The sequence below is a fragment of the Lactuca serriola genome, chromosome 8 (assembly GCF_051521515.1).
Source record: "Lactuca serriola cultivar US96UC23 chromosome 8, Lser_US96UC23_V15, whole genome shotgun sequence".
NCBI classification, from domain to species: domain Eukaryota; kingdom Viridiplantae; phylum Streptophyta; class Magnoliopsida; order Asterales; family Asteraceae; genus Lactuca; species Lactuca serriola.
The window spans coordinates 137924470-137938809 of NC_136415.1; positions in this window are offsets into that span (position 1 = coordinate 137924470).

Below are 14340 nucleotides of genomic sequence, written 5' to 3' on the forward strand. Positions count from 1 at the left end.
CTTGAACACGAAGATGAATATTCTGAGCACGAAGTTCGGCTACTTGAATATCAAGTTCAATATTCTTCTGGCTTAGCACAGAGATCTCTTTTTGTAAACTGGCAAGAGATGGATCACCATCTGGAGCACCCCCTTCGTTTATAGAGATGCCCTTTCCTCGAGGACTGGGCGAAAGAAGCTGTTCTTCTGTCATGTGCAAAGCCAGCCTCTCAGAAGCAACATCCCTATTGAATCTTGGAACTGAAAAGCCGGGCGGTGCTGAGGTGCCGGCAACATCAAAAACTGAACTAGGTCCAGTTGTGAACATCTTTGTTGCAGAAAGTCGTGTAGTAGCAGTAGCAATTGGCGGTGTAGGAAGACCACTGACCAAACCAGCAATTAGCTCGGATTGTCTTGTGTCAAGTCCTCTCCTCTTTGATTGAGGTTGGTCAGCTTGTGGAGGAATTACACTAACAAATGGTTCATTTGTAGGAGAAATAGACACGGGAGGGGAACATCCCACAACTATCTCCATTGGAATTGAAGTTGACACCATCTACTTAGAGGTTGGAGTAAGAGTTTCGCTTGACTTCCTCGTCTCAGTTGACGGCAAAACAACATCATCGACATTTTGAAAGATTGTGTCAAGAATCTCGTTAAACACAATATTGGCACTATTGGCCAAGGAAGCCGCGATATCATCATTATCAAATTGTGTAAGATCAAGATCTTCAAACGAGTCATGTCTATCATCACCAGTAACCATTTCACTTTCATCTTGTCTTTCACTCAATTCATGTTCATGACCAGAAGCATTTTGGTCTTTCGGAGTTGGTGAATCTTCATCATCTTCAGACACATCTATTACTATGTTTGTTGGAGTTGATCCCTCAGTAGATGTTTTCTCAGAAGAAGTCGGTTCTGATGATTCGTATGACACTGGCGGCTCATCTAATTCTGTAAACTTTCCAAATTTCTCCAATGGATAAAGCCCTCGGAAGATGATTTTTCCTCTTCTGTTTTGTTTAATGAGTCCCACAGTGTGTGGACCCAAAGACTTCATATCCAAAGTATCTCCCGCCTTTCTAACCTCCGGAAACTGTATATTGACAAACATTTGAATGAAGCGGGGATATTGGAGAAAAGTATCCCTCGTAGAAGCTCGAATGTTTATTACGAATTCTTCTAGGATGAACTTCGAGAAATTGAAATGAATTCATGCAGCCAAAGACACCAACGCATCAGTTATGCGTTGAGAGATTTCATCAGCCCCAGACCTTCTACCCAATACGCAACTTACGAACACATGAGCTAGAAATCTCCAATACGGATGGAGTAGCTTTTTCAAAGTTGGCGGATAAGTTCCCTCATAACTCATCCGTCGCAGTATCCTCTGAACATCTTCGATACCAATCTCCGTCGGATAGTTAGGTTGATCGTCAATCGACAACGCCTCTCGAACAAAGCTTTCATTGATCACGATGTCTCGTCCTTGCACCTTTGCCGCAACCGTGAAATTGTCATCATCATCCATCTGCGTCCTCGCCGTCGCCCAAAAGTCACGAATAATGTTCTGATATATCACTGGGTTGACTGTTAATGCTGATGCAACACAACATTCACGCAGCCTGTGAATCATTGATCGCATATCGGAACGTATGACAGGTGGATCAGCAAGAACGATTGCCAGATTATGCATTTCCACAAACTTGAGATTTGCCATTGTCTGCACTCAAATACAGTTGTAAGAAACCGACACCAAAAATAAAATTTATTTTGACCCAAAAAATATGACAATAAAAATATGATCAAAATAAAATTTATCAATATTTTATGTTTACTGCCCTCCCCTTTTTTTTAAAAAAAAAATCGTGACTTATTGACAATTTGGTTCTTGGGCCGTAAACTCTAGTTTATGGCCTAAAGATCACTTCGAAAAATCAATACGCAATTATCATCGAATTCTTTCAAGCATTCCAAGGCAGTAACAACTCGAATTCATGGGCCGTAAACGGGGAGTTTACGGCCTATGAATATTTACTCCGAAAAATGGCCAAAAACCGACTATTTCCTTTGAGATAACAAATGATAAGCATATATTCGTGAACACAAAGACAAATAGCATCACAATAAAATAAACTTGAATCGAAATCGTCAATCTTCGGAGTTTACGGCCTATGCTTATGGCCGTAAACTCCCCGAATCGGTTTTTAATTTTGACACACAATGGAACGGTGAACTATGAAACAAAATACATATTTGAGATCTATACGATATTACCTTCACGATGATGTATTTGTTTTTCCGAAAATCGAGAGAAAATTTTTCAGCTATTTGAGAGCGTTTATGAATGAGTTTGCAGCCGGAAACTCGTGAATGAGGAGTTTCCGGCAGTGAACTCCCCTTTTTACCTTTTCACCTTTCCTTATTTCTTACCTGATAACAGCCCAGTATATGCAACTTCCACCAATTAAATTAAAATAAAAAAACTTTTTGAGGATCAATTTAATTTCGAAAATAAAATAACATACACCAAAAGTAAAATAAAAATAAAAATAAAATTAACATAAAACTAAGTTAGAACAAAAATAAAATTAAATAAAATAAATTTTTTTTTTAAATTAAATTAAAACAAGACAGTAAAAAGTAAAAATGAAATAAAATATGAGATTGCACACCAAAAAAAATAAAATAAAAAACAATAAAAAATTAAAATTAAAATAAATTAAAATTAAAATTAAAAATGAAACAAAATAAATTTTAACTTCTTTTGTGATGCTTGGATCAAAGTTATTGGACGGCCTTATTCCACTTGTCGGCACCCTTATCTTCACATCTTCGTCTGACCGATTGTCAGTATTGTGGTCCACTTAAGCACGAAAGATTTGTGACATTTTTGGACCTTTTACCAATGACATGATTCAGGCATATACCTAATTGTAAATTTCTGTAATTATGATAACTCCTAAATCTTAAATAAATTCACCTTATGATCATTTAAATGACTACAACCAGGGATATTGTTGTCCACCTAAATCGAGCAGCGAGATCTACAGACAATCTGTATGAGTTTAATTTTAGGTGTATTGGAACGTGTTTCCCGCTTCCTGATATGCCCCAGCCATCAAGAACTTCCAGAGTACTCCTTGCACCAGGTGAGTAGACAACCATTCAGAGAGAGAAGAGATTCAGAATTCTATTGCTAACTACTTTAGAGGGGTTGAGAAGAAGAAGGTTGCATATGTTGTGTACCAGGTCAGATTAGAAGTCGCGCAAAGGAAACAGCATATGGCTAACAGATGAGAAGTATTTCACACATATATTTCACACACACACACACACACACACACACACATATATATATATATATATATCCTGCAGAGAAATAGAGTTGCATATGTTGTGTACCAGTTCGGATTAGAAGTCGCGCAAAGGAGACAACATATGACTAACAGACGGAAAGAAAGAAAACGATTTTCTACAGACCTAATTTATCGAAATTTACCAGTCGCCCCATCCAACCGGAATTAAGGACAAAATCCGCACATCAAGGAAAAGTTAAGCTACGGTTCCAAGTACGGGTTCAATTAATGTGACGAGTAGATTCTCATGTTTATCTCCCTTCTCAACCTATCCGAGCGTCGTGATATCAGTTCAAACGGATCTAACTAGGTCAAAGTTTGTCGAGTCCTCAAATTCATTAGGTTCAACTTTCCTAGTCAAGTCCATTTTAAAATCTTTCGTGCCTACCAGCACATCGAGTACAGAGCGTAGATGATTCAACTTAGGTACGTTACGCCGATTCAGGTTGCCCTTTATCACCTGTTAATATCATTTCCCATCACAGTACTTACAACCGAGGTTGTCAACAATAAAATTTAAAATGCTGAACAGAAATGACACTATTTTTGGATTTTTTGTAATTTTTTGTTGTTTTTGGATTTTATTTATCCCCCTAAATTTGTGCATGGGTGAGAAGAAGAAACAAAACAATGCGCAAATTTAAACAAACCTAACAAAAATTCAAAACAAGCCTAACAAAAATTCAAAATATAGACTAATAAAACCAAAAATAAAAGAAAATTAAATAAAAAACTTAATCCTCAAAACGTATCATTTTCAGAAATCCCACAAGCACATCGAAACGAGCTTTGTTAAAAGGCTTTGTGAACAAGTCGGCCACATTGTTATCAGTGTGGACTTGTTTGATTCGAATTAAAGATCGTTCATAACAGTCTCTGATAAAGTGAATTTTAATATCGATGTGCTTGGTTTTAGAATGTTGGACTGGGTTCTTAGCAATTTGTATGGCAGCTTCATTATCACAATAGATAGGGGTTTCTAAGTAATTCAAACCGTAGTCCAACAGCTGATGTTGGATCCAGATAACTTGAGAACAGCAAGCTGATGCAGCTACATATTCCGCCTCTGCTGTCGAAGTCGAGACAGTATGCTGCTTCTTTCATTGCTATGAAACTAATCTATCACCTAGGTATTAACATCCTCCTGAAGTTGATTTCCTGTCAAGCTCACAACCTCCATAATTACTGTTAGTAAAAGCATAAAGATTAAATTCAAAATTCTTCGGATACCAAAGACCCAATTTAGGGCTTCCTTTGATATACCGAAAAATTCTTTTAACAGCAATAAAATGAGAGAGTTTAGGATTAGCCTGATAACGTGCGCATTGACAAACTGCAAACATAATGTCTGGTCGACTTGCAGTAAGATACATTAGGGATCCGATCATCGATCGATAGAGCGTTTGATCTACGGGTTCGCCTTCTGGATCTGGAGTCAGGAGAGGTCGTTCAGCCATCGGTGTAGAAGCAGATTTAGCATCGTGAAGTGCAAACTTCTCAAGAATATCCTCCACATACTTGGCCAGATGTAGCAAGATTCCGGTTGAATTCTGTTTAACCTGAAGCCCCAGAAACATGGTCATTTCTCCCAACGAACTCATTTCAAATCTTTTCTTCATTACACTTGCGAACTCTTTGCAAAGCTTTTGGCTTGTTGAGCCAAAGATTATGTCATCGACGTATATTTGTACGAGTATCTGGTCCTTGTCGACATGCTTTATGAACAATGTTTGATCGATAGTACCGCGGGTGTAACCATGTTCGAGCAAATGCTTTGTTAGAGTGGCATACCATGCTCTAGGAGCTTGATGCAGTCCATACAACACTTTGTCCAACTTGTAAACATGATGAGGAAACTTTGGGTCGACAAACCCTGGAGGTTGATCAACGTAGATTTCTTCCTTCACTTTGCCATACAAGAAGGCAGTCTTGATATTCATTTGAAAAACAGTAAAGTTCATATACGAAGCATACGCTAAGAAGATAAGAATAGCCTCCAAGCGAGCTACTGGAGCATAAACCTCAGTGTAGTCAAGACCCTCGACTTGTCGAAACCCACGTACTACCAGTCTGGCTTTGTTTTGCACAATAACCCCTGAATCGTCCTGTTTGTTGCGATAGACCCATCGTGTGTCAAGAGACTTCTTGCCCTTCGGTAACTCAACCAATTTCCAAACACCGAGTTTTTCAAATTGATGCAATTCTTCATGCATTGCATCCACCCAGCTAGGTTCATTTAGAGCCATTTCTACATTCTTGGGCTCAATTTGAGAGATAAAGCAAGAATACAGACATGTATTCACGTCTCCACTTCGACTTCTAGTTTTAACACCACTATCTAGCTGGCCGATAACGTTCTCGATCGAATGATCCCGTTGAACCCTAGAGGGTATTTCTTGGCTGATGTCGTTGATAGAGACAGGTAGAGTGTGAATGTTAAGACCTCCTTCATTTGCTTGTTGAGTAGAACCAGATGGTTCTGCAACATACTTATCTGCAGTAAGGTCAGGAAAGAGTAATTCCATCAGGGTTGAAGAGACAGCGGAAGCATCATTTGGAACGAACCCTTTCTCTGAAGATATGTGAGGTCTCGATTCAGCATCAGAAGAATCAGTGTGGTCTGATTGATGACTGTCATGTTCGAAGAACGACCTCCCCTGAGGAGTAGCAGAGGACTTTTCCAAAGATGTTGCAGAAGACTCCCCCTCAATTGCAGCAGAAGGCTCCCCCTCAGTTGAAGCAAAAGGCTCCCCCTCAGATGCAACAGAATATTCTCCCTTGCGCGAGTCAGAGGACTCCCATTCGGGTGAAGCTTTAGACTTTCCTTTTGAGGAATTAGAAGGTTTAGATACAGGCTTGTATACGACTTCTTCGTCTTCATCTTCAGAGATACTCTTCCAATGCGAATCAGTTCTAGATACATCATTTGAATACACGTTTAAGGATTTGAAAAGTGACGTGTAATCAAACAACCAGTCCGGACCCACTCTTGCGTCTGTCTGATTCTCTTCCAACCAACGCACGTCATAGGATTCCACAATCTGTTTGGTTTTCTTGTTATAGACTCTATAAGCGGTACGTGCAGCATACCCAACAAAATAGCAGTCATCGGCTTTGACATTGAACTTCGGATTGGCATCTAGGTGAATTAGGGTGCAAGGACAGCCAAATACTCGAAAATGACTGACCGATGGCTTGTGACCATAATAAATTTCATACGGGGTTTTCATTTGAGCTTTGTTGATAAGCACTCGATTCTGAACATAACAAGCAGTATTTATCGCCTCCGCCCAAAAGAAAACAGGTAGCTTGGAGTCACACAGCATCGTTCTTGCAGCGTCTTTGAGAGTTCTGTTTCGCCTTTCTGCAACACCATTTTGTTAAGGTGTATGAGCTGAACTAAATTGACGCAGGATACCCTTTTCAGCACAGAAGTGATTAAGAACAGAATTCTTAAACTTTGTTCCATTGTCGGTACGAAGTGCCTTCACCCTTTGATTAGTCTGATTCTCAACAAGTATGATGAACCTTTTGATCAATTCAGTGATGCCAGCTTTGTTAGATAGAAAGAAAACCCACGTGAATCGAGAGAAATCATCAATCACAACTAAACAGTAAGAACTTCTGTTGATACTTAGCATGTTCACTGGACCAAATAAATCCATGTGAAGAAGTTGTAGAACCTGACTTATTGAGTTAACTTGCTTCGGCAAATGTGGCTTTCGATGATGCTTTCCTTGAGCACATGACACACATTTCTCAAACGTGATGAAGTCTTTGACAGGCAATCCACGGACCATCTCATTCTTTCCAAGACGATTGAGATTCTTGGCGTTAGCGTGACCTAATCTTCGGTGCCACAGCATTGCAGTTTGCTCGGAGATCTTGGAGAACAAACAAGTAACTTGTTCTGGGAGATTGCTATTCATATTGATAATATAGGCATTCCCATCCCTTTTTGACTTTACGAGAATCCATTCTTCAGGGATGACAAATCCTGGCTTTAAGATCATGCATTCCTTGTCAGTGAAATGCGTAGAATAGCCCTTGTCATAGATCTACGAGAAGCTTAGCAGGCTGTGTTTTAACTCTGGAGCGAAATTCACATTTTCAAAAATTAGAACTCCATTTGATATCGTACACTTTTGTGTAATTTTTCCTCCATCTCCACCCGCAAAAGAGACATATCCCCCATTAAATGATTGAATGTTGTTCAGTTGGGTGATATCTCTCGTCATATGCGGGGAACAGCCGCTGTCGACGAACCATGGTCTGACAACATTTCCCCGCAACTGCCCCTGCAAAATGTGCGGGTTTAATTAGATTTGGGCACCCAAATCATGATTTTCCTGGGTGTTCCCGATGCCTTTTCAAATTTATCACTAATAATCTTCTCAGGGGGCGCAGATGATGTATCGGGAACAAGTTTGGGCCTCCACTTATAATTAGGTTTTCTGTTTGTCTCCTTTAATTTTGTCATGTGATGAGTAGCAGTCTGCTTACAGCATGACTGACTTCTTCCAGAATTGGCTGAAGTTCCATTGCTGCTTTGAGAAGAGCTTGACCTTTGCATGGCTGAGCTCCTCTTTGACAGACTTGTTTGGACATGGTGTTTAAAAACCTTTTTACTTTTGTGAAATGTATCCCTTTTTCGTTCATCTGCCCAATCATCATCTCGAGAACGACTTCTAGAGAATTTTCTATTTAAAGATCTTCCTCTGAACTCGTTCTCCCCTCTTGGAAGATTGTGGCTCACAAACATTCTATTCAGACAATATCTAGCAATATGACCACTAGTGCCACAGTTAAAACAAATCTGCTTGTTGTTGGAACTAGTACTGCATTGTTTAGATTTGTTTTCTCTACCAACACCCTTGCTTCTCTCACAAGAACAAGCAACAATATGAGGTTGTGGGGGAAGTGAGGGTGCTTTACTGGTAGAGGGTTGTGAAACTAGTGGTGTCTCAACATTTTTATCACAAACATTCAAATTGTCAACCAAATTGTTCGAAAATTTATCAGACATATTAAAAGCACTCAAAACTGTATCAGAGGTAGCAGCTACTATATCAGAATAATTAAAAACACCACAAGAAATATTGTCACTTAAAACATTTGAAAAAGAATTGTCTTTATTTAAAATGAAAGCTTCAGGTTTGGACTCGATTTTATTTTCAGAAACACATCCTTCAACTTTGTGCTTTGACTGATTCAAGGATTGATCTGCAGGAGAAGTAGAAATGTTAGTACTTTCAACATTAATAAATCCTCCCGAAACAAAACCGGAGGGCTTGCCATAAATCATAAATGATTCATTGACAATCTCTTCTTTGGACAAAGGCTTGGATACATATGAATGATTGAAAGGAGGGGGTACATGATTATACCCTAGACCTTTCGATTGATTCCTTTTAAACTGCATACTTTGGTCTATCATATTTGCAACCACCTCACTTGAGAAATCATATTTTCTAACATCAATTTTGGCGGTCTCAAATTTTCCTTTCAAAGATTCAACTTCAGCCACTAGCTCAGCATTTTGTTTGACTACATAATCATAGTTTTCACATTTGTTGCTGTAGTCTTCCTGGAGTCTCCTAAAGTCTTTAATTTTTTATTCTAGTTGAGCTTTAAGTGGTTTTTGTCCTTTTCGAAGTCGGTACCCTTCATATCTAAGGTCTTCTACGTCTCTTATTAATTTCTCATTGAGTTCACGAAGAATCCTAAGATTGTCTACTTCATTGCCTAATGTCTCAATTTTATCCTGTAAAGTTTTCACATAATCTATACAAGCCTTAGAGCATGATGGGAGACTTACCTTGGACGAATTAGGTTCATGGGAAGAGGATACCATCAAGCCAAATTGTAGCTTCATCACACTGTCTTCAGCTGCTACAATCCCTGCTGGAGTGTCATCCGTTACTTGCGCTAGATGATCATTTTCTAGTCCAGACAAATTTAGAGCTTGTATTTGATCATCGTACTCAAAAGATTGTGCAACCATAGCCTTTTCATTGTTTGCTTGACCACTGCTTCGGTTGTTCCCAACTGCAACCATTGTTCTGTCATTATTAACCCTTCTATCGGGGTGTGGGCAATCACGAGCAAAATGCCCTGGCTCGTGGCAATTGAAACATCGAAGCTTTCCTTTGTTGAATCCAACCTTCTTGTCAGCGCTCATTCCCCAATTGTTCTTCCCTGTCTTTTTGGCAAACTATTTTTCCCTAAATACAGCCATGGCAATTTGCCATGTGATGTCCATTTCCTCAATGTCCTCCAGATGGATTTGATCAAGATCTGCAAATGACAATTGAGGTGGAAGTTCCCCAGCTACAAGAGCATTGTAGCAATTCACAAGCCCTGCTGCAAAGACAAGGTTTTCATCACCCTCCTTTCCTTTTGAAGAGGAAGCCACATTTGAGGATGAAGCAGTTTGAGTAGACACGAGAGGTTGACTCTTTGGGTAGGGAATGACCGGTGCAGAGGAAGATGAACCTGCAGGGGTATAAGAGAGACAAGAAAGACCATTATTAGTTGAAATGCCTAGATTGGCAGCTGAGTAGGAGTTCACATGATTGATCTCTCGCTGCTTGTCATCAATATCGCACGCTTTGATGACAGCCATCACTTCAGCTAGAGAAAGGCGATTGAGATCCTTAGTCTTCTTAATCACAGCTACATTCATGTCCCAAGATTTCGGGAGAGCATTTAGTAGCTTCTTATTAATTTCTGACTTTGTATAGAAGATCCCTGCCACAGTCATCTCTGTGTTGAGAGTTGTAAATCGCTACAGTTGAGCTTCGAGAGTCTCTCCGGGAACATAATTAAACATGTTGAAGCGTTGCCTCATCATATCTTGGCGACTTTCTCACATGTCTGCATTTCCCTCATATACTTCAATAAGGGCTTCCCACAATGCTTTAGCAGAAGTATACTCTCTGAATCCTTGAGCAATGTCTGGAGATAAAGTCATAGTCAAAATGGCCAATGCCTTTTCTTGTTCTTCTACACTCTCAAAGTCTTCATCAGTGTAGTTTTCAATTTTCTTGTCAACCACCTGCTCCCCAAATGTAGTGGTGATTCTGATTGAATCCTTTATAACACATTTCCAAATCTTGAAGTCCTTCATCTTTATATATTTCTCAATTCTATATTTCCACTCGGGAAAACCATCAGCGGACACGAGTCTTGGAATGCACGTAGTTGTCCCCATCACAGCGTCAAGTTCTTGGTATTGAGTTGAATTTTGTGTTTCCATTTTTATTAAAAAATTTATCTGAGATAAAAAGTAATAAATCTATAGGCCATAAACTAGAAGATAAATTATGGCCGTAAACACTAGTTTACGGTCAAGAGAATAATTTATTTTTAATTCAGGAATTAATTTAATTAATATGTAGCAATTGACTTAACCGTAAACCTTAAGGCCGTAAACTCGAGTTTACGGTCCAAAGACACCTTTTGATATAAACTCCGAAAAAATAATGGTGTGATTATCGTTTAACAGAAAATCGATTTTTCGTGAATAACAAGTTTACGGTCAATGAAAGTTAAATATAAATGTTCGATTTTTGTTTTTAAAATCAACTCAATTAAATGCCAGGATTAAAACTTGATCTCGAAGGCTCGAATGATGTGTGAAATAATTGTTTTCGGTGGATGAGCTTGCGGTCGTGAAGAGGAGTTTATGGCCGTAAGCTCAGGCCGTAATCTTCGAAATCCTTTGATTTTGACCAGAAAGAAACCCTCTTTGTTGCTGTGAATACCGATTTAGTTGAAAACGCAGCTGTTGAACGTCTTTGACACTGGTTTAGCTCTGATACCAATTGTAAAGTCCCGAAAAACAGATCTACCAATGATCAAAGAGAATCACAGATGCAAACACGAATTAATAAGCAAATATACAACAAAAAAACAAAGCTTGCATACGCTTTAAAGCTATAAAACGTCTGATACAACTTGGGAGAATACGAAGGCATCAACAACCAATAAAGTCTGACACAACGCCCTATTTATAGAATCAGCTTACAACCGTAAGGTGTTTACGGCCGTAAACACACCTTGACCGTAAACTCAAGACAAAAGTAATCTTTCTACACACCCACTACTATTAACTACTATGCCTAGACCAAACCACTATACAGGGTCTTTCAGTTTCGGCAGATGTCAAGTTGCTTTCTGGTGAGACGATGCATGGTAGTCATAGGAATGAAGTATTTGACATTATCCGTCTTCCTCTTGAAAATGACTCCAAGTTCAGGATAGTTGGTTGCACCTAAGGATCTTTCCTTATAGCCTTTAGTAGGCATCGGTGCGGGTCAAGTGGTGGCAGATCAACTATCTTGGAAATGGTGGGGTGAATGTCTGCATCGATCTTGGCGAAGTCACAGACTGTTTCCTTCAGGAAAGTACTGGCCCTTTGAAGTGCAATCTTCATCTTCGGATGCTTCTCAGACTTCTGCTGAAATACCTTAGCGATGAGAAAGACTTCTTCAGGGTTCATACCTGGAAAATCAGTCTGGGTGCGGATGTAGTTGTGTTCCCTTCTGGTCAGAGTGTACTGCATGCAATCAACCTTCATAAACTTCCGGATCTCGTAATTTTTTACTGTGGATGGTCTATCATTAGACCATATATGTTCAACGGGAGAGGCATGCTTAGCATAGAATTGGCTAAGTCTCTCAAATTCCATTGGCAGTCTTTTGGCGTCAGGAAGGCTACGGTCGAACTGCTCAAATACAGTGAAGTACCTGGCATTGGGAGAGATTGGGACATCCCAGTATCCATCTGAACGGGGTTCCGCATAGGTAAGGTGTGGAGTGTAGTCATCATCAAGCAATCTTCGGTCGGAATTGAGCCAAGAGCTTATCAAGGACTCATCTATGATAGTGTCAAATCCATAAAGTCTCCATACTTCTTCAGCGAGTTTGGCTGCCTTCCAATCTCTTTTCCTTTGGGCAGTGGTAGGTGAGTCATTTGAACTCGGAGAAGACATATACTCCTCCAAATTTTTGAAGTGAGGGGGAGTCTCTGGTTTTTCGGGAGTGTTTTCAACTTGAAGTGGAGAATTGTGAGGTGGAGTATGATGAGATGGTTGAGATGAAGGTTGTGGTGTAGGAATTTTTTCAGTAGAGACTGGGGGAGTTTGATGTTGTGAGATGGAGTGGTTAGAATGATGGACTTCTTCTTCACTTCCTCCTCTTGAGGAGTTCAGACCCGGAGCCTCCTCAAGCCATTGACGAAGGCCATCAACCTTGGCATACACCTCTTGAAATTACGCTTTGAGGGCTTCGGCCAGTTGTTGATTATTTAGGATGGTGGGGTTGAAGAGTAGTCTGTGGATTTCCATGGTGAGATGAAGAATTTTTGGACCATGGAAGTTGGGACACAGAGATCGCTGCAGTCAGTTGATTGTTGTTTGAAGAATGGAGATTGCGGACTCATAAGCAATGTGAGTCTCAGCAATCAACTTCTCAGAATGTGAGGCTTGATCCGCAATGGCTGCTTGGAGATCTGTTTTGATTGTGGTAACCTCAGAGACGAGGCGTTCTGCAGCAGCCATAAATTCTCTATGATCACCTTGACGATTATTGTCAAGTGACCTGATCCCCATTTCAACCTTCAGAGAGATACGCTCCGCAACCATTCTCTCTCTTGTTTCCAGCCTTTCAATTATTTCCATCAGGGACTGCGGTCCAGGTATGTCTTATGGTTGCAGTTGATTTGGCTTGATAGCAGCTAGGATTTGATCAACCTTGGCCTCTAGACTGAGAAATTCCTTCCTGGTCGCCGCATTCTTTTTCTTCTTCTTCTTCTCTTTGGGCTTAGACATTGAGTGGTGAGAACCACTGGATTCTTCATCTTCATCAAACATCATTAGGTCGTCATCAGAAGGAGAGGGTTTGTTTACCTCTTGAAGTTCAGCATCATTGAAACCAAAGATGGGATCAGAACTCACTTCGATTTCTGGTCCTTCATCTTGTGAACCTTCAGCAGTGGCAGTTGGAGGAACTTTGGAGACAAGTTGATCAGCAGTGGCTTCCTGAGTTTTGTGGAAGGTTTCAACCATCTGTGCCATCCAATCTTGAACTTTAAAGATGGTGGTTACGGTATTGGCATTGTTCATTGCATCTGCCCAATACTTTGCCACAACTTGTATTTCTTGTTCCTTGAGCTGCTATTGTTTGATTTGCTGATCCTTGCGAGCTTAGAATTGTTGGAATAGTGTCTAAGGCTGCAACTATATTAGGCAAGTATTTGACCCGGTTGTGCATGGTCCTTTTGGGTTGCCTTCACCATAGCAACTTGATAGGATGATTTATTAAGAGAGAGTAAATATTATTAGTATATTATGAGAATAATATAAAGAATAATATATTGTTATTTGATTAATATAAGTCATAGAGTTAATTGGAATTAATTTGGTGACTTAAAGAGATTAATTAAATAAGAGGGTATAAACTGTCAATTGTTTGATAGTTAAACTTTAGACTGTAAATCCATATTGATATGCATTGGACGGATTCTAGAAGCTAAGGATTGCTTCAAATCGTCCAAGGGGTTATCTAAGGAATGGATTTGGATATCCTTAAGAGAAGATTATCCAATTAGGGTTTAGGTTGTAACCCTTAAGGAGTCTACAAGTATAAATAGACCCTATGGCATAAGGAAATCGACACTTCATCTAAAGTAAGAAAACCCTGGCCGATTTCCTCCCCTCTCCTCTCTCCCAAATCATCCTCCTTGCTATTTGGTGTTTGTAAGCCATTAGAGGAGTGACAATTGTGACTCTAGAGCTCCAAGACAACAAGATCAACAAGGAATTCAAAAGTATGATTCAAGATTTGTTTCAATATTGTTATTACACCTAAATAGTTGTTAGAAGTCTTGGATTCAAAGCATGTTTGATTAGAAAGCCTAGATCCAAGCATTAGGGTTTTGCATACGCACATAGGAAAGTTCTTATGGCTAAAACCCATCAGGAATGCCCTATGAAAAG